This window comes from Arachis hypogaea, chromosome 9 (genome assembly GCF_003086295.3).
Source record: "Arachis hypogaea cultivar Tifrunner chromosome 9, arahy.Tifrunner.gnm2.J5K5, whole genome shotgun sequence".
NCBI lineage: Eukaryota > Viridiplantae > Streptophyta > Magnoliopsida > Fabales > Fabaceae > Arachis > Arachis hypogaea.
The window spans coordinates 77,946,845-77,971,330 of NC_092044.1; the positions used below are offsets into that span (position 1 = coordinate 77,946,845).

The 24,486-nt window shown below is 37.2% G+C and overlaps 1 non-coding gene across 1 annotated transcript; it reads right to left on the minus strand.

Annotated features, from left to right (window-relative positions):
- Positions 1–1,886: 1,886 nt before the first annotated feature.
- On the minus strand, positions 1,887–1,994 carry LOC112713714 (small nucleolar RNA R71). Its single transcript, XR_003158683.1, has one exon. It is a non-coding gene; the product is annotated as a small nucleolar RNA R71 (small nucleolar RNA).
- Between the last annotated feature and the right edge of the window lie 22,492 nt (positions 1,995–24,486).

Sequence of the window (24,486 nt, forward strand, 5' to 3'; positions counted from 1 at the left end):
TCCTTTAGACTGAAGCTTTAGACTAACATTGCATGATTCCTGGAATTCTCATTAAGAATTTTGATATCTTTATTTTCTTTTTCCACTTAATTTTCAAAAAATCCAAAAAAAATTTACAAAATCATAAAAACCAAAAATATTTCTTGTTTAAGTCTAGTGTCTCATTTTAAGTTTGGTGTCAATTGCATGTTTCTGTTCTTCTTGCAGTTATCATGTGTCTTCATTGATCTTCAAGTTGTTCTTGATGATTTACTTGCTCTGATCTTTAAATTCTCTTGTCTTGAGTGTTTTGTTGTTTCTCATATGCATTCTCAACTTGTTAGTGTCAGTAGTATACAAACTTATAAGTTTGGTGTCTTGTATGCATTGTTTATTTGATTTCAGTTGCATTTTGATTATTCCTCATTATTAAAAATCCAAAAAATTTTATTTGTGTCTTTTCAAGTCAATAATACAGAGAATTGAAGATTCAGAACATACAGCAGAGGAATTACACAGAAAAAGCTGGGCGTTCAAAACGCCCAGTGAAGAAGGCAAACTGGCGTTTAAACGCCAGCCAGGGTGCCTGGCTGGGCGTTTAACGCCCAAAAGGGGTGAGTTTTGGGCGTTAAACGCCAGAATGTGCACCATTCTGGGCGTTTAACGCCAGGATGGCACAAAAGGGAAGATTCTATTTTTAACTCAAATTTTTTTCAGGTTTTCAAAATTTTTCAAAATCAAATCTTTTTCAAACCATATCTCTTCAATCAAATCTTTTTCAAAATCAATTTCTTTCCATTTTCAAAAATACTTGCTATCAATTAATGATTTGATTCAACATTTCAAGTATGTTGCCTTTTCTGTTGAGAAAGGTTTAATGTTTGAATCATATCTTTTCTTGTTAGCCAAGTCATTAATTTTTAAAATCAAATCTTTTTAAATTGTTTTTCAAATCATATCTTCTCAATCAAATCTTTTTAAAACCATAACTTTTCAATCATATCTTTTTAATCACATTTTTTTCGAAATAGTTTTCAATCATATCTTTTTACTTTCTAATTTCAAAATCTTTTTCAAAAATCACTTGATTTCTTTTCCACTCTTAGTTTTCGAAAATCAATTAGAGTTTTTCAAAATGTTTTTAAAATCTTTTTAATTTATTTTCAAAAATTTCTTCCCTCTTCTCACATCCTTCTATTTATGGACTAACACTCCTCCTTAATGCACAATTCGAACTCCATCTTTCTTGATAAGTTCGAATTCTTCTACTTCTTCCTTCTATTTTTCTTTTCCTCTGACACCTCAAGGAATCTCTATACTGTGACATAGAGGATTCCATATTTTCGTGTTCTCTTCTCTTTCATATGAGCAGGAGCAAAGACAAAAGCATTCTTGTTGAGGCTGACCCTGAACCTAAAAGGACCTTGAAGCGAAAGCTAAGAGAAGCTAAGGCACAACTCTCTGTAGAAGACCTAACAGAAATCTTCAAACAAGAAGAACCCATGGCAGCCGAAAACAACAACAATGCCAACAATGCAAGGAAGGTGCTGGGTGACTTTACTGCACCTACTCCCGACTTCTATGGGAGAAGCATCTCTATCCCTGCCATTGGAGCAAACAACTTTGAGCTTAAGCCTCAATTGGTTTCTCTAATGCAACAGAATTGCAAGTTCCATGGACTTCCTTTGGAAGATCCTCATCAGTTTTTAGCTGAGTTCTTGCAAATCTGTGACACTGTCAAGACTAATGGGGTTGACCCTGAGGTCTACAGACTTATGCTATTCCCTTTTGCTGTAAGAGACAGAGCTAGGATATGGTTGGACTCACAACCTAAAGAAATCCTGAACTCTTGGGAAAAGCTAGTCAATGCCTTCTTGGCAAAGTTCTTTCCACCTCAAAAATTGAGTAAGCTTAGAGTGGAAGTCCAAACCTTCAGATAGAAGGAAGGTGAATCCCTCTATGAAGCTTGGGAAAGATACAAACAATTGATCAGAAAGTGCCCTTCTGACATGCTTTCTGAATGGAGCATCATAGGTATCTTCTATGATGGTCTATCTGAACTGTCCAAGATGTCTTTGGATAACTCTGCTGGAGGATCTCTTCATCTGAAGAAGACGCCTGCAGAAGCTCAAGAACTAATTGAAATGGTTGCAAACAACCAATTCATGTACACTTCTAAAAGGAATCCTGTGAACAATGGAACGAATCAGAAAAAAGGAGTTCTTGAGATTGATACTCTGAATGCCATATTGGCTCAGAACAAAATATTGACTCAGCAAGTCAATATCATTTCTCAAAGTCTGTCTGGAATGCAAGCTGCACCAGACAGTACTAAGGACGCTTCATCTGAAGAAGAAGCTTATGATCCTGAGAACCCTTCAATGGAAGAGGTGAACTACATGGGAGAACCCTATGGAAACACCTATAATCCTCCATGGAGAAATCATCCAAATCTCTCATGGAAGGATCAACAGAGACCTCAACAAGGTTTCAACAACAATAATGGTGGAAGAAACAGGTTTAGCAATGGCAAGCCTTTTTAATCATCTTCTCAGCAACGGACAGAGAATTCTAAGCAGAGCCACTCTGACTTAGCAACTATGGTCTCTGATCTAATCAAAACCACTCAAAGTTTCATGACTGAAACAAGGTCCTCCATCAGAAACTTAGAGGCACAAGTGGGACAGCTGAGCAAGAAAATTACTGAACTCCCTCCTAGTACTTTTCCAAACAATACAGAAGAGAATCCTAAAGGAGAGTGCAAGGCCATCAACATGGCCGAATTTGGAGAGGAGGGAGAGGCAGTGAACGCCACTGAGGAAGACCTCAATGGACGTCCAATGGCCTCCAATGAGTTCCCCAATGAGGAACCATGGGAATCTAAGGCTCACACTGAGACCATAGAGATTCCATTAGATTTACTTTTGCCATTCATGAGCTATGATGAGTATTCTTCCTCTGAAGAGGATGAGTATGTCACTGAAGAGCAAGTTGCTAAATACCTTGGAGCAATCATGAAGCTAAATGACAAGTTATTTGGTAACGAGACTTGGGAGGATGAACCCCCTTTGCTCACCAAAGAGCTGGATAACTTGACTAGGCAGAGATTACCTCAAAAGAGACAGGACCCTGGAAAGTTCTCAATACCTTGTACCATAGGCACCATGACCTTTAAGAAGGCTCTGTGTGACTTAGGGTCAAGTGTAAACCTCATGCCTCTCTCTGTAATGGAGAAGCTAGAGATCTTTGAGGTACAAGCTGCAAGAATCTCACTAGAGATGGCAGATAATTCAAGAAAACAAGCTTATGGGCATGTAGAGGATGTTCTGGTAAAGGTTGAAGACCATTACATCCCTGCTGATTTCATAGTCCTAGAGACTGGGAAGTGCATGGATGAATCCATCATCCTTGGCAGACCCTTCCTAGCCACAGCAAAGGCTGTGATTGATGTGGACAGAGGAGAACTGATCATTCAAGTGAATGAAGAATCCTTTGTGTTTAAGGCTCAAGGATACCCCTCTGTCACCATGGAGAGGAAGCATGAAGAGCTTCCCTCAAAACAGAGCCAAACAGAGCCCCCAAAGTCAAACTCTAAGTTTGGTGTTGGGAGGCAACAACTAAATTCTATGTTTGGTGTTGAACCCCCACATTTAAACTCTAAGTTTGGTTTTGGGAGGTTCCAACATTGCTCTAAGTATCTTTGAGGCTCCATGAGAGCCCACTGTCAAGCTACTGACATTAAAAAAGCGCTTGTTGGGAGGCAACCCAATGTTATATTTTATCTATTTTCCTTTGTTATTTTATGTTTTTTGTAGGTTGATGATCATGAAGTCACAAAATCAGTTGAAAAAGCAAAAACAGAATGAAAAACAGAAAGAAAAACAGCACACATTGGAGGACGACCTTGCTGGCGTTTAAACGCCAGTAAGGGTAGCAAATGGGCATTTAACGCCCAGTCTGGCACCATTCTGGGCGTTTAATGCCAAAAAGGAGCACCAGACTGGCGTTAAACGCCAGGAAAGGGCAAGAAGCTGGCGTTAAACGCTAGAAATGGGCACCAGCCCGGCGTTTAACGCCAGAATTGGCACAGAGAGCATTTTTGCTTGCCACTTGGTGCAGGGATGACTTTTTCTTGTCACCTCAGGATCTGTAGACCCCACAGGATCCCCACCTACCCCACCACCCTCTCTCTTCTTCTTCACCCATTCACCAATCACCTCAACACCTCTTCCCCAAAAACCCCTCACCTATCAAATCCCATCTTTCTCTTCACCACTCACATCCATCCTTCATAAAACCTCACCTACCTCACCATTCAAATTTAAAACACTTTTCCTCCCAAACCCACCCTCCTATAGCCGAACCCTACCCCTTTCTCCACTCCTATATAAACCCATCTTCACTCCTTCATTTTCACACAACCTAAACACTACTTCTCCCCCTTTGGCCGAACCACAAAGCCATCTCCATCTCCTCTATTTCTTCTTCTTCTACTCTCTCCTTTCTTCTTTTGCTCGAGGACGAGCAAATCTTTTAAGTTTGGTGTGGTAAAAGCATTGCTTTTTGTTTTTCCATAACCTATTATGGCATCCAAGGCCGGAGAAACCTCTAGAAAGAGGAAAGGGAAAGCAAAAGCTTCCACCTCCGAGTCATGGGGGATGGAGAGATTCATCTCAAGGGTGTATCAAGACCACTTCTATGAAGTTGTGGCCTTGAAGAAAGTGATCCCCGAGGTCCCTTTCAAACTCAAAAAGAGTGAATATCCAGAGATCCGACATGAGATTCGAAGAAGAGGTTGGGAAGTTCTTACCAACCCCATTCAACAAGTCAGAATCTTAATGGTTCAAGAGTTCTATGCCAATGCATGAATCACCAAGAACCATGATCAAAGTGTGAACCCGGACCCAAAGAATTGGCTTACAATGGTTCGGGGGAAATACTTGGATTTTAGTCCGGAAAATGTAAGGTTGGCATTCAACTTGCCCATGATGCAAGGAGATGAACACCCATACACTAGAAGGGTCAACTTTGATCAAAGGTTGGACCAAGTCCTCACAGTCATTTGTGAAGAGGGCGCTCAATAGAAGAGAGATTCAAGAGGAAAGTCGGTTCAACTGAGAAGGCATGACCTCAAGCCCGTAGCTAGGGGATGATTGGAGTTTATCCAAACGCTCAATCATTCCCACTAGCAACCGGTCCGAAGTTACTATAGACCGGGCTATCATGATTCATAGCATCATGATTGGAGAGGAAGTAGAAGTTCATGAGGTTATATCCCAAGAACTTTATAAGGTGGCGGACAAGTCCTCTACCTTGGCAAGGTTAGCCTTCCCTCATCTCATTTGTCACCTCTGTTATTCAGTTGGAGTTGACATAGAGGGAGACACCCTCATTGATGAGGACAAGCCCATCACTAAGAAAATGATGGAGCAAACAAGAGACCCCTCTCATCATGAAATCCCTGAGATGCCTCAAGGGATGCACTTTCCTCCTCAAAACTATTGGGAGCAAATCAATACCTCCCTAGGAGAATTGAGTTCCAACATGGGACAACTAAGGGTGGAGCACCAAGAACATTCCATCCTCCTCCATGAAATTAGAGAAGATCAAAGAATCATGAGAGAAGAGCAACAAAGGCAAGGAAGAGACATTGAGGAGCTCAAGCACTCCATAAGATCTTCAAGAGGAAGAACAAGCCGCCATCACTAAGGTGGACCCGTTCTTTAATTTCCTTGTTCTTTATTTTTCTGTTTTTTGAAAAATCATGCTTATGTTTATCTATGTTTGTGTCTTATGATCATTAGTGTCTTAGTGTCTATGCCTTAAAGTTATGAATGTCCTATGAATCCATCACCTTTCTTGAATGAAAAATGTTCTTAATTGAAAAAGAGAAGAATTGCATGAATTTTGAATTTTATAACAGATTAATTATTTTGATGTGGTGGCAATATTTTGGTTTCTGAATGTATGCTTAAACAGTGCATAAATCTTTTGAATTTGTTGTTCATGAATGTTGGCTCTTGAAAGAATGATGAAAAAGGAGACATGTTACTGAGGATCTGAAAAATCATAAAAATGATTCTTGAAGCAAGAAAAAGCAGTGAATACAAAAAAAAAGAGAAAAAAGGGAGAAAAACGAAAAAAAAGGAGAAAGAGAAAAAGAAATAAAAAGAAAGAAATAAAAGTGTGATCCAAGGCAAAAAGAGTGTGCTTAAGAACCCTGGACACCTCTAATTGGGGACTCTAGCAAAGCTGAGTCACAATCTGAAAAGGTTCACCCAATTATTTGTCTGTGGCATGTATGTATCCGGTGGTAATACTGGAAGACAAAGTGCTTTGGGCCACGGCCAAGACTCATAAAGTAGCTGTGTTCAAGAATCATCATACTTAACTAGGAGAATCAATAACACTATCTAGATTCTGAGTTCCTATAGAAGCCAATCATTTTGAATTTCAAAGGATAGAGTGAGATGCCAAAACTATTCAGAGGCAAAAAGCTAAAAGCCCCGCTCATCTTATTAATACTGATCTTCATAGATGTTTTTGGAATTCATTGCATATTCTCTTCTCTTTATCTTATTTGATTTCCAGTTGCTTGGGACAAGCAACAATTTAAGTTTGGTGTTGTGATGAGCGGATAATTTGTACGCTTTTCGGCATTGTTTTTAGTATGTTTTTAGTATGTTTTAGTTAGTTTTTAGTATATTTCTATTAGTTTTTAGTTAAAATTCACTTTTCTGGACTTTACTATGAGTTTGTGTATTTTTCTGTGATTTCAGGTATTTTCTGGCTGAAACTGAGGGACTTGAGCAAAAATCTGATTCAGAGGCTGAAAAGGATTGCAGATGCTGTTGGATTCTGACCTCCCTGCACTCAAAGTGCATTTTCTGGAGCTACATAAGCCCAATTGCCGCGCTCTCAACGGAGTTGGAAAGTAGACATCGTGGGCTTTCCAGCAATATATAATAGTTCATACTTTGCCCGAGATTTGATGGCCCAAACTGCCGTTCCAAATCAGCTCAAAACTGCCCGGTGTTAAACGCCGGAACTGGCACAAGAATGGGAGTTAAACGCCCAAACTGGCACAAAAGCTGGCGTTTAACTCCAAGAGAAGTCTCTATACGAAAATGCTTCAATGCTCAGCCCAAGCACACACCAAGTGGGCCCGGAAGTGGATTTTTATGTAATTTAGTCATTTCTGTAAACCCTAGGCTACTAGTTCTCTACAAATAGGACATTTTACTATTGTATTTTCATCTTTTGATCACTTTAGATCTTAGATCAGATCTTGGTTCTTCTGGTTCCCTCTCTGGGGCCGAAGCCAATGATCACTACTATCACTTATGTATTTTCAACGGTGGAGTTTCTACACACCATAGATTAAGGTGTGGAGCTCTGCTGTACCTCGAGTATTAATGCAATTACTATTGTTCTTCTATTCAATTCAGCTTATTCTTGTTCTAAGATATTCATTTGCACCAAAGAACATGATGAATGTGATGATTATGTGACACTCATCATCATTCTCACTTATGAACGAGTGCCTGACAACCACTTCTGTTCTACAAGCAAACAAGGCTTGAATGTTTATCTCTTGGATTCCTTGATCGGAATCTTCGTGGTATAAGCTAGAATTGATGGCGGCATTCAAGAGAATCCGGAAGGTCTAAACCTTGTCTGTGGTATTCTGAGTAGGATTCAATGATTGAATGACTGTGACGAGCTTCAAACTCGCGATTGTGGGACGTTAGTGACAGACGCAAAAGAATCACTGGATTCTATTCCGACATGATCGAGAACCGATAGCTGAATAGCCGTGCCGTGACAGGTTGCGTTGAACATTTTCACTGAGAGGATGGAAGGTAGCCACTGACAACGGTGAAACCTTACATACAGCTTGCCATGGAAAGGACTAAGAAGGATTGGATGAAGACAGTAGGAAAGCAGAGAGACGGAAGGGACAAAGCATCTCCATTCGCTTATCTGAAATTCTCACCAATGAATTACATAAGTATCTCTATCTTTATCTTTATGTTTTATTCACACATCATCCATAACCATTTGAGTTTGCCTGACTAAGATTTACAAGGTGACCATAGCTTGCTTCATACCAACAATCTCCGTGGGATCGACCCTTACTCGCGTAAGGTTTATTACTTGGACGACCCAGTGCACTTGCTGGTTAGTTGTGCGAAGTTGTGATAAAGAGTTGGGATTACAATTATGCGTACCATGTTGATGGCGCCATTGATGATCACAATTTCGTGCACCATACACCAACGGTGAATTTTTGTTGGCATACAGGCCTCTAAAGCCCTTTTCATTGATGCGCATTGATCGGAGAGAAACCCTTTCGGAGCGTTTCCTTCCATGTAACGAAGCCAACATTGAATAACCATTTGAATGATTCAATTTCTTCGTTTTTCATCAAAGAGCATCCGAGAAGTGTTGACTGACCGTGGTGATTCACCCCGACAAAAGAACCACAAACCAAATTACACCTGAAACAAATTACCATAGTGTAGAATGCAAAATCATTAGGTACACCCCAACACATGCTTCGTATACACCCAAAAAACAGCCAATATACAACTCTGCTGTGGATTCATAAAAATGCATTAATTTAGCATCATAAACAGGGGCAGTTTGTTACCTATTTGTATTGTAGGTGGTGTCAAATGAAATGACGTCTCCGAAATACTCAAAGGCAGCTCTACTTCTTGCATCGGCCCAAAAAGCCAGCTTAATCGATTGATCCTCCTCGACTTCAAGCTTAAAAAAGAAATTCTGATTCTTCTCTTTCATTCGTAACAAATATTTCCCGAATTCCTTTGCATCTTCTTGTTCGGAAACATTCCGCACTTCGCTGGTAATGTAATTCCTCACGTCCTTTTGGATAAAATTTAACTCGCGGTGACCCCCGGCAGCCGCAACAAATGATTGGTAGGTTTTGCTTGGTCTGATACCGGCCTCCTCGTTATTCTCTATTGTACGACGAATGGAAATGCTTAGTTCCCTGTGCTGTTTGAGCATCTCTGCTTTACTTGGATAGAAGGGGTGTGAATGATCCAGCAGAACCTTTGAAATGATCCAAGCACCGACATCCTTCAATGTGTGTATATAAATTCTTGCAGGACAGTTTAAACCGGCTGTCGGATTCGTCTTCTCGGTCGGAGATATTTTAGATTTCCATTTTCCCTCTCTGCTACATGTAACCAATTGATTCTTAATCTCGTTTTCCTTCCTATTTGTGCTCCGAACTCTTGTAGAAAAACCTGCAACCTTGGCATAGTTCCTGTAAAATTTTCCAGCATCTTCAAGGGTGGTAAAGATCATTCCAACCTTCGGAATAAACTGGTCATCAACAACAGAGAGAGGCTGCAGAATACACCATGTCAAAAACTATAAATACACCCAACTATTGCAAATATAATACACCCGAACGGCACTAACTCAACTAAAATGAAAATAAAAGCCATAAGTTGTAAACACACATGCTGCAGAATACACCGTCACAAAAAACAAAAAACACACCCAATCATATCTGATATAATACACCCAAACGACAACAACTCAGCTAAAATAACAGAAAAAGCCATAAATGTAAATACACCCACACTACCGAAACAAATACACCCAAAAAAGTTCTGATCTACACCCGAGCGTCTGCTATAAATTCCAGATAATCAATCAAAACTAATACATTACATTCAATCCATAGATTTATGTTAACACGTTAGTCTCACAGTCAATGTTCACGAATTATTCAGCTACACAATGCTATACAAATTACTACAACAAAATTTAGAGTAAACGTATGCAAATCAAATCTCAGGGACTTCGTTAGATTCAAATTCATAATCCACTTCGCCCTGATTCAGCTGAGAATCTGACGTTGAATCAACCATTATCTTCAAAACGAATCCAAACTTTGATTTCAGTAAACAAAAACGAGAAGAAGGAGAAGAAGAACGAGAAGAAGAAGAACGAGAAGAAGAAGAAGAACGAGGAGAAGAACGAAGAACGAAACAAATCTAGAAATAAGGAGAGAAGAACGAGAAGAAGAAGAACCAGAAGAAGAAGAACGAGAAGAAGAACGAAGAAAGGAAGCAAATCTTTTAAATTTGGTAGTTATATAGCGCGTGTATTGGATGTAGGGTTGCAACGCGTTTTGAGGGTTTATTGGTTAATGAACTTGTAAAGCATACAAGCCATTAGGGCTTGTATGCAGAGCTTTTCTATTATTTTATTAAGTAAGAATTTTTATTATATACATTTAAAATAGGACTAAAATAGTATGTGAAAAATTATTAATTAATAAAAAATTATATTTGACAAAAAATTAAGAGAAACAAATTAAAAAAATTATTCCTCTTATAAATCTATTTATTTATATTATATTAAAATATATTATCTCTTTATATATTAAAATTAATTTTTTTAACTAATATGAGTTAGGTGTTATGTTCATATAACTTTAAAAAAAATGAATAAATTCTTATTCACGGTTAATCATTTACTCATTTTTTTATTTTTATTTCTAATATTCACTAAAAATTTTATTTTTAATTATTGCTATTTAATTTAGGATAAATGACATAAAAAATCTAAATGGATTTTAATATTTTGTAAATGTCCTAAATGATTCTACTTTACATACATGTCCTGAAACTAGTTTTTCTTTGGACTATTCAATGCAAATGAAATTTAATAGATTTGTTTTACTTAAAGAGAAGCTAATAATTTTGTTTTTTGTCAAGCAACTCCTAATTCTAGACAATACACTCACACACACTACATGAGTTTATTTTTGGATGGACTAGAACCCAAGTGAAATTATTAAGGAGGTATATGATATGCCACTCAATCAAATCTAATAGTTTCGATTTAGTAGAAGCACCTTCCATAGAGCTATAAGAGTCGAACACGCATTCACGCTCAAGGTAAATCGAAACTTAATTTGATTTACTGTATTTTGATACACTAACAAATAAATTGAGTTTATTACAAATTTTTATAATACCTATAATATCTTTTAAGCCATTTACTAATTATAATAATTATAAAAAATATTTACAATAAAAAATTTTAAAATTTTATAAAAATATTTAATATTTTAGTGTTTGGTAAAAAAAGAAAATTGAATAATTACAATAAAAATTTTTAAAAATTATAACAATATATAAATACAAAATGAATGAACGATTTAAAAATAGGATAAATTTTTGAATATTGAAAGTCAATTAATTTAAAAACGTAATTTAAAAAATAAAATCTTCTCATAATTACATAAGAATTTATAATACGAAAAATACCCCAAAAAACTATTCTAATACTTGATTTCTAAATATCAAATTATTTATTTAAATAGTTAAATTTTTATCTAACTTAATACAATAAATAGGTTTAAACTTTATTATTATAATTATTACTATTATTATTATTATTATCTATGTTCTCTGATTTTAAATAATTTTATAAAATTTGAAAATTCTTTAGAGGATATTATGAATATTATAAAAGTTTATAAGTCAATTTATGTAATCGATTCATTAAGAAATTTTTAATAGTACTCATAATATCTTCTAAAAAAGTTTTAAAATTTATAAACTTATCTAAGTTAAGTTAGTTGTAGCATGTTAAATCGTTCATTCATTTTGTATTTATATATTATTATAATTTTTTAAAATTCTTATGGTAATTATTCATTTTTTAACAATTATAATTAAAATTTTAATAACAATTTTAAATTAAATAATTTTATAAAATTTTTAAATTTTTTATTGTAATAATTGTTTATAATTATTATAAATGGCTTAGAAGATGTTATGAGTACTACCAAAATTTATAATGTATTTATTTGTTCGTGTATAAAAAAATATTAAATCGAATTAAGTGGTTCTGATTTACCATAGGCATCAAAACCATTAAATCGAAACCAATGAATTCGATTTACCTTAGACATTTCGACTCTTATAGCTTCGATTTACTCCATGGAAGCTGCTCCTACTAAATCAAAACTATTACGTAAATTGAATCCAATATATTATTTTTATGTAAATTGAATCCTATATATTTGATTTACATTGAATGGTCCAAATTGGACTTGGTATATTTAATTTACATAAAAAAAGCTAGTTTTATGACATGCATGTAACGTACAACCATTAAGAACATTTATGAAAGATTGTACTCTATTTTTTTATGTCATTTAGGGTAAATAAAATAAAAACACCAAATAGAGTACAATATTTCATAAATGTCCTAATTAGTTCTACGTTACCTGCATGTCTCGAAACTAGTTTTTCAATGTAAATCAAAGGTATTAAGCTTGATTTGAACCATTCAGTGTAAATTGAATTTACTTAAAACCAAGCTAATAACTTCAATTTACTAGAAGCAGCTTTCATGCAGCTATAAAAGTTGAACTACATCCAAGGTAAATCGAATACATTGGTTTTGATTTAATAATTTTGATGCATGTGATAAATCAAAACCACTTAATTTGATTTATTGTATTTTGAAATACGAACAAGTAAATTGAGTACATTATAAATTTTTATAGTATTCATAATATCTTTTAAACCGTTGATGCATAGGAATTTGTCTCTCAACAAATTTTCTTCGGTAAGTATACCGAATTGTCGTCAAGTAAAAACTCATAATAGAGTGAGGTCGAATCCCACAAGCATTGATTGGTCAAGCAATTTTAATTGAAATAATACTCTAGTTGAGCTAAGTAGAAAGTGGATATAGAATTGCAGAAAATTAAATGGCGGGAAAGTAAATGACAGAAAATAAAGTGCAGAATCTTAAATGGGAAATTGGGGTGATTAGCATGAAAGTAAATGACAGAAAGTAAAGAGAATGGGTAATATCAGAAATGGGAAAATCATTGGGTTCAGGAGGTATTGCATTCTCCGGATCAAGTTCATTCTTATCTCTTCCTCAATCAATGCATTCATTGATCTCCTTGGCAATCTTAAGTGATTGAATCCCAATTCCTTGGCAATCCAATCTCTCTAAACTTGAACAATTGCCCAATTCCTTGATTTAGTTGCTCATGAGAAGAGATGAGGTATGGTCACTGATTATACCACATGTATTTCCAAATCAAAGTGTTGGTAGGGTTATATGTCACTATACCCATCCAAACCCCAATTTGGTCCAACATGAGAAAGCATTTCTAGCATGATCTCCTCATCCCTTTTCTAAGGCTCAGAGGAGATCCAATTATGGAGAGTTTCTTTTCCTAGATAACAATCCAATTAGATGAAGATTGAAAGCTTTCTAGTAAGATCAAGAGAAAAGAAAGAAGAAGAATAATGAAAACTATGATTGATCCATCAAATTACAACAGAGCTCCCTAACCCAATGAAAGGGGTTTAGTTGTTCATAGCTCTGGAAAATGGAAATGAAGAAGAAGAAAGATACATTCTAACTCTAGAAGTTGCAGAAAAATAAAATATACAGAGTGTAATTTTCTCCAAATGTGCCAATCCCTCTTCTAGTTCAAAACTCTTCCTATATATACTACTCTTCTTAGTCTTCTAGTCAATTCTGCAAGTCTTAGATATGGGCCTTTGATCTTAAGTTGAAGCAGTTGGGAATCTTCAGTGGGCTCAGCTTTATTTGCAGAGAGAAAGTGATGTAAGCATGGACTTTGGCTTGGGGCGTGATAAACCACTATTTTATGGTTTATATTGTGTTTTATTGAGTGGTTTTATCAAGCTTTTCACCCACTTATTCATATGATTTGCATGTATTTACAATTCCTTCCTAAAAATATCCTATGATTAATAACTTGCTTCCTAAGGACCTTTTTGTTGTATAGTTTTATCTCCCTTCATACCATTCGATGCCGTGATCTGTGTGTTAAGTGTTTCAGGCTTTATAGGGCATGAATGAGTGGGAGATTGGAAAGGAAGCTTGCAAAAATGGAAGGAATACAAGAAATTAAGGAGATGACCAGCGAGAAGTCACGCTGTCGCATGGCTCACGCGACCGCACGAAATGGAAGAAATCAGAGTGATGCGTTCGCATGCCTGACGCGACCGCGCGGGTTGGAAGTTGCACAAACGACGCGAATGCGTGGACGACGCGTACGCGTGGTACGAAAAACGCTGAGTGACGCGATCACCTGGACGACGCGGACGCCTGACATGCGCGATCTGCAGAATTACAAAAGTTGCTGGCAGAGATTCTGGGCCGCATTTCAACCCAGTTTTTGGCCCAGAAACACAGATTAAAGTCAGGGAATATGCAGAGACTCAACATGCTTTTAAACCCAGTTTTAGATGTAGTTTTTAGAGAGAGAGAGAGGTTCTCTCCTCTCTTTTAGGATTTAGGATTAGGATTTCTATTAGGATTAGGATTGTTTCTTCATACCAGGCTCAATAATTTATGTTTCTCTTCTACTTTGAGATACTTTAATGCTTTTATTTATGTTTGATTTATGTTGCCCAATTGGCTTATAAATATTTTCCATGTTAGATTTGACTGCTTTGAATGAATGTTATTTGAGGTATTCCAGATATTTATGATTTTAATTTAGCTTTCTACATTCCTGGCTTTGGTTAAGAAATCAGTAACTCTTGAGTTATCAAACTCAACGTGATTGATAATCGCTATCTTTGCTAATTAGCTTGAACTTTTATAATCCCAATATTTTTCTAGGAATTAACTAGATTTAAAGATCAAACTAATTAGCCACTTGACCTTCCTTCGCACTAGCAGAGGTTAACTAAGTGGAATTAAGATTCAATTTTCATCATCATTGATAAGGATAACTAGGATAGGACTTCCAATTTCTCATACCTTGCCAAGAGTTTATTTTACAGTCATTTATTTATTTTATTTGTCATTTATCATACTTGTTCCTCATTCTCAAAACCCCTAATTTACAAAACTCATAACCAATAATAAGAACACACATTCCTGCAATTCCTTGAGAAGACGACCCGAGGTTTAAATACTTCGGTTATCAATTTATTTAGGGGTTTGTTACTTGTGACAACCAAAACGTTTGTAAGAAAGGGCTTTTGTTGGTTTAGAAGCTATACTTGCAACGGAAATTTATTTTGAATTCTAGACCACGCAAAAGTTCTCTCTTCAAAATGGCGCCATTGCCGGGGAATTGCAAACGTGTGCCTTATTATTGGTTATTGTAAATATTTTTCAAAAAAAAAATTTTCAGATTTTAAAAATTTTTATCTTATCTTATCCTTTTTCAAAAATTATATCTTTTTCAAAATATTTTCTTTTTGTTAGTTTTTGTTTTTATTTTCTCTCACTACTATGAATTCTCACCCCTCTCGCTTTGAGTTTGGTTCTAATTTTGTTGCAAGGAATGGAAGCTATAACAGGACTATGCATCAAGGTCTAAGCAATCAAAGATGGATGGAGCCAAGAGGATCTGATCACCCCTTTAGGCAATAACACCCTCCTAGATATCATGGACAGAGACCATTCTACAATGCATACCAAGCTGATAGATATGGTGGACCGCCTAGTAGCTACCAACAAGCCCCAAAGTATGCTCGGAGACCATCCTCACAACATAACTATGAACCACCACACTCACAAGCCCCCTTCCACCATTCACCTCCATATGACCCTAATCCTTATTTACCACACCAACCACCGTATGAACCATACCCGGAACCACCACCTCAATATACACCATGTCCATATTCATCAACCCAAGAATCACAGGCTTGCTTCGAAGAATCAGTAGATCAATTTCATGCAACTCTTCATCAACTGAAGCAAGCAATAAATCAATTATCTTCTAGACGTTCGGACACTCAGGAAACCCTCATGGCTTTATGTGGAGAATCTAATGAAGAACGTAGCATGGAGGAGAAGTTAGAAACTCCGATGGACAGTGAGCAGCATAATTTTGTATTGGAACAATTGGAAGAAGCTAAGCCTGCCATTGAAGAAGAAGAAGTGGTTGAAGACTTAGAAGATGCTGAACCTCCATTAGAAAGTCCATTCATAGAGCCTCCCTCAAATATGTTTGAAACTGATGTTGAGGAGGGTGTACAACCTCCAAAGCATATCATGGTTGAAGACTTTGAAGGAGACGATCAAGAGATGAATTCAATCATTAATGAATTCTTATCTACAATTGCATCCTCTCCCATTGGACTTGACATGGAGATTAAAGAAGAAGAAGCACAATCTCCCATTCCCTTGGTGAACAATGAAGAAGAAATTGAATCAGAAGAAAGCCACCAAGAGGAAGAGGTTTATATTGAAGAAGATTGCAAAGAGGTGGAAGTTGTCAGAGAAGAGCACAAGGGAGTGGAGCTTGCAAATTCATTAGAAATATCTCTCCCAAGACCATTACCATCCAACACAACGTTCAAGTGGGTAAAATTCCTATCCTTGTCCTTTACTTTCCTACTTGAATATGGGCTACTAGAGATGGATGGTCAGCTTAGAGCTCTTTGTGGCATCAAGAGTAAAAGGAAGATGGTTAGTAGTAAGAGTTGTCCTGCAAGGTTCAACATGGTTGTATGCTCAAAATTTAAACGCAAAGGTTGGTGTAAAGCTCAACTGAATGGGTCTAGGAAGTTGTTTGGTCGCTTTAGTGAGAATTCAGATTACCTGCCACCCGGTTGGAACACTGATGATCAACTTGAAGACGGGTGTAGAAATAAGATTTGGGATCCCAAAGGTTATTGGAAGTACAAACATTGGTGGGGATTCCTGGATCAGTACAAGCATAAGCCACCATAACAGGGAGCTCACCAAATGTCCAACTTAAGGACTTTAACTAAAAGTGCTAGGTGGGAGACAACCCACCATGGTATGATCGTTCCTTTTTCAGTTTTCATTTTAGTTTGTTTTGTTTGTTTTTGAGTTTTGATTGAACCTGGAATCATGCATACTTGCAAAGCATTCATATTAAGCATTGCATTCTACATACTACATTAAAAAAAAAACGCACGCGACGCGTAAGCGTCGCTGACACGTCCGCATCACAAGTGCGTGGGGAAGAAATAATATTGAACAGAGAGTCACGTGAGAGCATGGCTGGAGGCGTGCCTCTGGCACAAATGGATCCACGCGACCGCTGATGACAAGTCATCTTAGCCTAGTTTCACTAGTCTTTTTCTTTTGTTTTCAATAGATTTTATGCACTTTCTTGAGCCATAAGTAAGCCAATTGGGTAGAATTTCATGTTCCCTTTGATTAGCAATGATTAAGTAAGGTGGTGGTTTAGATTAAGCACTTTTTCTTTATTTTTCTTTATTTTTTCTAAGCACATTAACTGTTTGACACATTGTGTCACCTAACCCTCTAACCGCATTCTAGCATTAGAATGTTCATGTTTCATTTGGTTTGTTTGTGATTTTTGCAAGTCATGGAGGCTGAGGTGCGTGAAGAGGGAGTGAGCAACAATACCCAGCCTGCAAGAAGGGTGTTGGCCTCTTACAATATCCCCAATCCAAGACATTATGGGAGCAGCATCCTCACCCCAAATGTTCAGGCAAATGACTTTGAGTTGAAGCCTCAACTAATCACTTGGTGCAGAATAATTGTGCTTATGGAGGTGGCCCTCTTGAAGACCCCAACCAACATTTGTCTGTTTTCTTAAGGATTTGTGACACGGTCAAGACAAATGGGGTTCATCTTGACATTTACAAATTACTTCTGTTCCCATTTTCTTTGAGGGGCAATGCTACTCAATGGCTGGAAACCTTTCCCAAAGAGAGCATCAACAATTGGGATGAATTGGTGAGCAAATTCCTAGCCAAGTTCTACCCACCTCAGAGGGTCATCAAGCTGAAAACAGAGGTGCAAACATTTATTCAAGTGGATGGAGAGTCGCTGTATGATGCTTGGGAGAGATATAAGGCCTTAATCAGGAGTGTCCCCCAGAAATGATCAGTGAGTGGGATAGACTCCAAAACTTCTATGAAGGGTTGACCCAGAAAGCTCAGGAAGCATTAGATCATTCAGCAGGAGGCTCATTGTAGCTAATGAAGACAGCAGAGGAAGCCCAAAACCTTATAGAGATGGTGACAAATAATCAATACTTCTTTGCTCATCAAAGACAACGCCAACCAGCCCAGAGAAGGGGTGTATTGGAACTGGAAGGTGTGGATACCATCTTCAAAGTGATGCATCAACAAATTCAGCAACAATTTGAGCAGATGGCTAAAAAATTGATGGACTGCAAATCGCTGCAGTAAATACACAAAGCCAATCTCGAACCTCACATGGGTGGAAGCAATCTAAAGAAAGTTTTGGGACATTCAATTATGAGCAACAAAGCCCTGAGCAGGTGCAATGCATGAATAACACTTCAAGTTCATCTCAACATAATTTTTATGGTGATGCACACAAGACACCCTGGAAGACTCATTCTAATTCAAAGTGGGGTGAGTGCCAGAATCAAGGACAAAGGGACTTCAACTATAGCAGCCTTAGCAACACAAACAACCAAAGCCATTCATCCAATAATACTAACCAATTAAAAAACCCACAAAACACATATCACCAACCACATAACAACTCACAAAACCTCCAGAATAACTTTTCTACATCCACATCCCACCCTCAAAGTACCCCCACAATTAATTCAAACAACTTCCAGCAACAACCATTTTATTTCACACAACCACAACCAAATCCAGACTCTCAAAGAATCTCAAGTCTAGAGAAAATGATGGAGAAACTCATGAAAAATCAAGAGATGGCAAGACAAGATCAGGAAACTGCAAGGAAAGATCAGGCCCTGGTATTCAAAAACCAAGAGGCCTCAATCAAAAACCTTGAGAGACACATGGGCAAATGGCTAAGCAAATTTCAGAAATGGGTGAGAAGAGAGCAAATACCTTCCCCAATGTCATTGAAGAACACCCAAGGGACAAAGGAAAAGCCACAAAATGGGAGGAGTGCAAGGCAATCACAGTGGGAAGTGAGAAGACTATGAAGAAGGAAGTCATCAATCATGAACAACACAACAGAGAAGTTCCACAAGAAGAAATAGAGGAGAAAAGTGAAAAAGGATCAGACAACCAAGAAGGCACAAATTTCAAAGAGAGACAAGAACATCCTTGAATCACAACTACAAGAGAAGAGGGAAGGAGTGAATCCTTGTGTCCCCAAACTTCCATACCCTCAGAGGTTCAAAAAAGAAAATGAGGATAAGCAATACTCAAAATTCCTGGACATATTCAAGACACTCAGCATCAATATTCCTTTCTTGGAAGCACTTGAACAGATGCCACTATATGCCAAATTTATGAAGGAAGTGCTGACAAAGAAAAGATCCCTGAAGGAAGGACAGATTGTTGAGATGATAAAGGAATGTAGTGATATCCTCCAAAGAGAGTTGCCAGAGAAGAAAGATGATCCTGGGAGTTTTTACATACCTTGCACCATAGGAAACATAACAATTGAGAAGTCATTCTGTGACCTTGGTGCAAGCATAAACTTGATGCCTTTGTCTCTAATGAGGAAACTTAAAATTTCTGAGCTGAAGTCCACACGAATAGTTCTCCAAATGGCTGACAAATCTATTCAACAAGCACTTGGAATTGTGGAGAATGTGTTGGTAAAAGTGGGAAAATTCTTTATCCCTGCTGACTTTGTTATCTCAGATATAGAAGAGGACCCTAACACTCCCATCATCTTGGGGAGGCCATTCCTAGCTACGGGCAGAGCATTGATAGATGTTGAAAAAGGGGAATTGTTACTGAGAGTGCATGATGAACACCTAGCGTTCCATGTTTTTAAAACCCTGCATGAGCCCACTCAAGAAGAAGATTTTATGAAGGATAAGGCCAGAGATCAAAGCTTGAAGGAGGCATTCAATGAGTCAAATCCAAGACTTCTAAATCCACGATTGAAAGAAGTAGAGATGGTGCAACAGACCAAAGAAATCAGGGAGGAACTAGATCCAAAACCCCCAGATAAGAACCTCAACACCCTAAATAAAGAACCACCAAGGCATGAATTATTTTCTGGGAAAGAAAAGAAGAAAAGGCCAAAAGGGTGGAGAAACAAGAAGATCCCTACTGAAGGCTTTTCACCAGGGGATAAAGTAGTGTTAAACACACAACCAATGAAGGTGTCTCCACAATTATCTGAATACTACACTGTGAACCGGGTCCTTTCATTTGAACACCTAGAGATCATTAAAGAGGAGACTGGAAGGAAGTTCATAGTAAGAAGAGAAAAGTTGAGGCACTATGATTTTCAACCCCCATGATCAAAGAATAAAGGATGTCAAGCTAGTGACATTAAAAGAGCGCTTGTTGGGAGGCAACCCAACCTGAGGTAGTTTTTTTTTCATAGCTAGTTCAATAAAAAGGTTAAGTAGATTCACCTGTATTACAAGAAGCTAAGTTTGGTGTTGCACACCAAAACAATTTAACGGAGAATGAAAGATTCTAAGTTTGGTGTTCCACCAAAATCTCATTTAAAAACACATTCTCACCTTCTGCATAAAGGGTTGCTAGCTCCAAGCAATCAGATGAATCATTTAATCATTGTCTGTTTCTAGTTTTTAGTTTTATTGCCTTTAGCAAAGACACAAGAATTTCGCATATGGTTACTTTGATGCATAAGAAGCATGGCAAGGAACTAAGTTTGGTGTTCACACACCAAAGTAAGTTCAAAAGCCTACAAGAAAGTCATGCACACTAACCAGTCACCTAAGGGCTTGAGAAGCAAGCAACCTTTGAGAATTGTGCAGAGAACTCATAACTCAAAAGGAGCACAACAGAAGGAAGGACAAGAGGACGGCAAACCAATAGGTTGTATCTATACTTAACTCTTGCTGTTGAGAAATGCTTTGACTTATGTCTTGCTAAAGTGTTCATTTAGTACAAGTAGAATCACTTCTTGAAACAAGTAAGCTAGTCTAAGTGTGTGCTTGTGTGTTTACTTTCAGTTTACTAAATGCCTGCTCTATCCCCTGTATCTTTTTAATTCAATAAAAGAAATGTTTGAAACATGAAGTAAGATGGTTCATTGCAAGCTGGAAGTCAAATAATAGTAAGTGGTGGCATGTATGTATGATTGTGTGGTAGCTCACTTTTAGTGAATAAAAGGACTAAACTGTTCTCCTTTTAAGTAGAAAGTAGCTCACTGTCTATGAATCTCAATCAAATAAAAGTCCTTGGTTAAAAAGAAAAACAACAAAAAAAAGAGAAAAGAAAAAGCCAAAGGTGGCAGCAAGAACAAAAGAAGGAAGGAATAAAGCTAGACACCAATAGCTTGAACCTTGGAATATATGCCTGTGGTGTCTTTGTACTAGGATCTGCTTGGATTATTAAGTTCTTTGGAGTGCATCAACACTTGGTAACTTGGGTTAACTAACCCGGGATTATCAACTGAAAGTCCACTATCAAGAGCAACCTAACTACAAGACATTTAGTAACCCAAAGAGGTGCTGGGCATCAATGTTCTAAGAAGGAATGTGAGCCAAGTGTCTATAGTGAATAATGTGTCAAGCATAAATAAAGAAAAGAGCTTGTTACACATGACACTAAACTAAAGCTTATAGAAAAAAATAGTAACCAAGGACAAAGGAATAATGAGAGGTCATAGCAGTGTGTTGCTTGATACTTGGAGGAGACTTTCTAGGCCTAAATGTCAAATAAGAAGTGAGTAGTTACATATCTGCATACAACCCCATGAGCTATCAATAATACTCTACTTGCATAAACATCCTCTTCCATTTCATTCTTTCTTCTCAATAAATTCTTTTCTTGCTTGGGGACAAGCAAGCTTTAAGTTTGGTGTTGTGATGACAGGTCATCTTAGCCTAGTTTCACTAGTCTTTTTCTTGTGTTTTCAATAGATTTTATGCACTTTCTTGAGCCATAAGTAAGCCAATTGGGTAGAATTTCATGTTTCCTTTGATTCAATCAATCATGGATAAATTGATGCATTTTCATGAGATTTTGTGCTATAATTGTCATATATTATGAAAGAGAAACAATCTCATGATTTTGAGCATAGCTTTGATGCTTTTGATTGATTGATGATAGGTGAAAAAGCTTTGAAGAAGGTTGAAGAAAAGAAGATGGCAAGGGCAAAAAGGAGGACTCACGTTTGAGCTAAAGTTTGCCTCAAACTTAAGCTCAAACGTGAGGAGAAGCATCATTTCACCCAGGGAGGCCAAAAGCTTGCGCCAACGTTTGCCTCAAACTTGAGGTCAAACGTTGGCCACAAGCAGCAAGGAAAACCAACCCTGGAGCAAGCAAAATCTTACGCCAACATTTGCCTCAAGCTTGAGGTCAAACGTTGGCACCATATTAGCAAGGAAGAGCACTTTGTTTGAAGCCTTGGATAAGCTAACATTTGCGCCAACGTTTGCCTCAAACGTTGGGCCAAACGTTGGCCAAAAGAGAAGCAACGGAGGAACCACGTTTGAGCTCACGTTTGACCTCAAATGTTGAGCCAAATGTGGATGGCAGCACAAAGGGGCAATCTGCTAAGAAAAGCTTGAGTCAAAGCTTGCATCAAACTTTGACTCAAGCTTAAATGATTCATGGCCCGGTGCACAAGTGGGTTTCTTTCCAACACCAAGAGCAATCAACAGAGGCTTTTGTCAACCCAATTCCATCAAGAGCAAGGGCCCAATTCAAGGCTTGAAGATCATTTGAAGAGAGTGTATAAATAGCTTAGAATTTAAGTTTTCCGGGAGCTTTTTCTCGGAGAGCTTTCTTTGGAGAATTTTTAGAGAGCTTTCCTTTTAGTTTTGCTGGGTAGTTTTGAAGAGCTTTTGGTTTTGAGTTATTTTGATCTTCTGAGTCTTGGGGAAGGAGAATTGAATTCTCTTCCTCTTAGTTTTCTTGTTTTCAATTTCATTTACACTTGTCTTGAATCTTGGGTTGAGATTTGAAGAAATTCTGTTTCAATCTCACCTCACTGTTTGATTTACCGAACCATTTTGAGAAATTGAACTTTGGATTTACTTTTCTACATTGCTCTCTTCTTTAATTTTGCAATCGCTCTCTAAACTTGGATCTAGGAAGGCAGTGAGATCTAGACTTAGTTATCTAGTCTCTTGGGTCCTGAGATCTGCCGGTTTCCATTTTGATTTCTTTGATTGAATGCTTCTCCAAGTTCATTTTCATTTCCGTTTGAGATCCGGTTAATTTGAGTCCATCTTCTACTCTTCTGCTTGTTTGATTTTACTTTTCTCTGTTTAATTTCTGCAATCCCAATTTCCAATTCCTTTTATAATTCAAGTAATTCACATTTCTTGCACTTTAAGTTTTAGTCATTTACATTTCTTGCAATCTAAGTTTCTGCAATTTATATTACTTGCACTTTAAGATTCAGCCTCTTTACTTCCTGTTCTCTTTAAATTACTGCAATTATCCCTCTCCCTTTTAAATTTCATGCAATTTAGCTTCTGTCGGATACAAATCACTCAAATCAACTCTTGTTTGCTTGACTAAATCAACCATTAAGCTAAAATTGCTCAATCCTTCAATCCCTGTGGGATCGACCTCACTCCCGTGAGTTTTATTACTTGATGCGACCCGGTACACTTGCCGGTGAGTTTTGTGTCGGACCATTTTCCGCACATCACCAGTCACAACCAATTTTGGCGCCAAAGCACTTTAAAGGACCAAGGATTGAAGGGGAAGGATTCATTTTTACATTCTAGCTTAGTTTAGTTCATACATACACATTAGGATTAGCTTAGAAGTAGTTTCTAGAGAGAGAAGCTCTCACTTCTCTCTAGAATTAGGATTAGGTTTAGGTTAATCTCTCCTCTTAGATCTAGGTTTAATTTATGCTTTGATTTACTTTTCCTCTATCAATTCTTACTCCTCTACTCTCCTTCTCTCTAGTTTTGTATTTCAATTCTTGTAATTCTTCACTTTGTTGTGGATCTATTCTTGTTCTCTTGTTTTCTTTTAATAATGCAATTTGAGGTAATTCATGATAATTGTGATTTCTTTGATTGTTGTTGTTAATTCTTTACATTCAATTGTTGTTAGAATTCATTCTTGTTGTGATTTACTATACTTTTCTTTTGTACCTTCCAAGTGTTTGATGAAATGCTTGGGAGGATGTTAGAATAGATTGGCTTAGGAAGATAACTTAGGAGCTCTTGTGAGTTACTAATATACAAGTGATTGATAGTTGATAGCCATTGACTCTAGCTTTCATTAATTCAATTAGTGGGAACTAGGATTTATGGACTTGGATTGATATAACTCACTTGACTTTCCTTTGCTATTAGTTAGAGGATGACTTAGTGAGATTGATCCTTGCAACTATCATGATTGTGGTTAGTGGTAATGATATAGGTCCTTGACCATCAAACTTTGCTAAGACCGTTTTGTTAATAAAGTCTCATTTCCATTTACTTTTCATGTTTCTCATTCAAAACCCCAAAATAAACAACCAATAATAAGAACACTACCCTGCAAGTCCTTTGAGAGACGACCCAAGGTTTAAATAATTCGGTTTATAGATTTTAGGGGTTTGTTACTTGTGACAAACAAATTTTTGTATGAA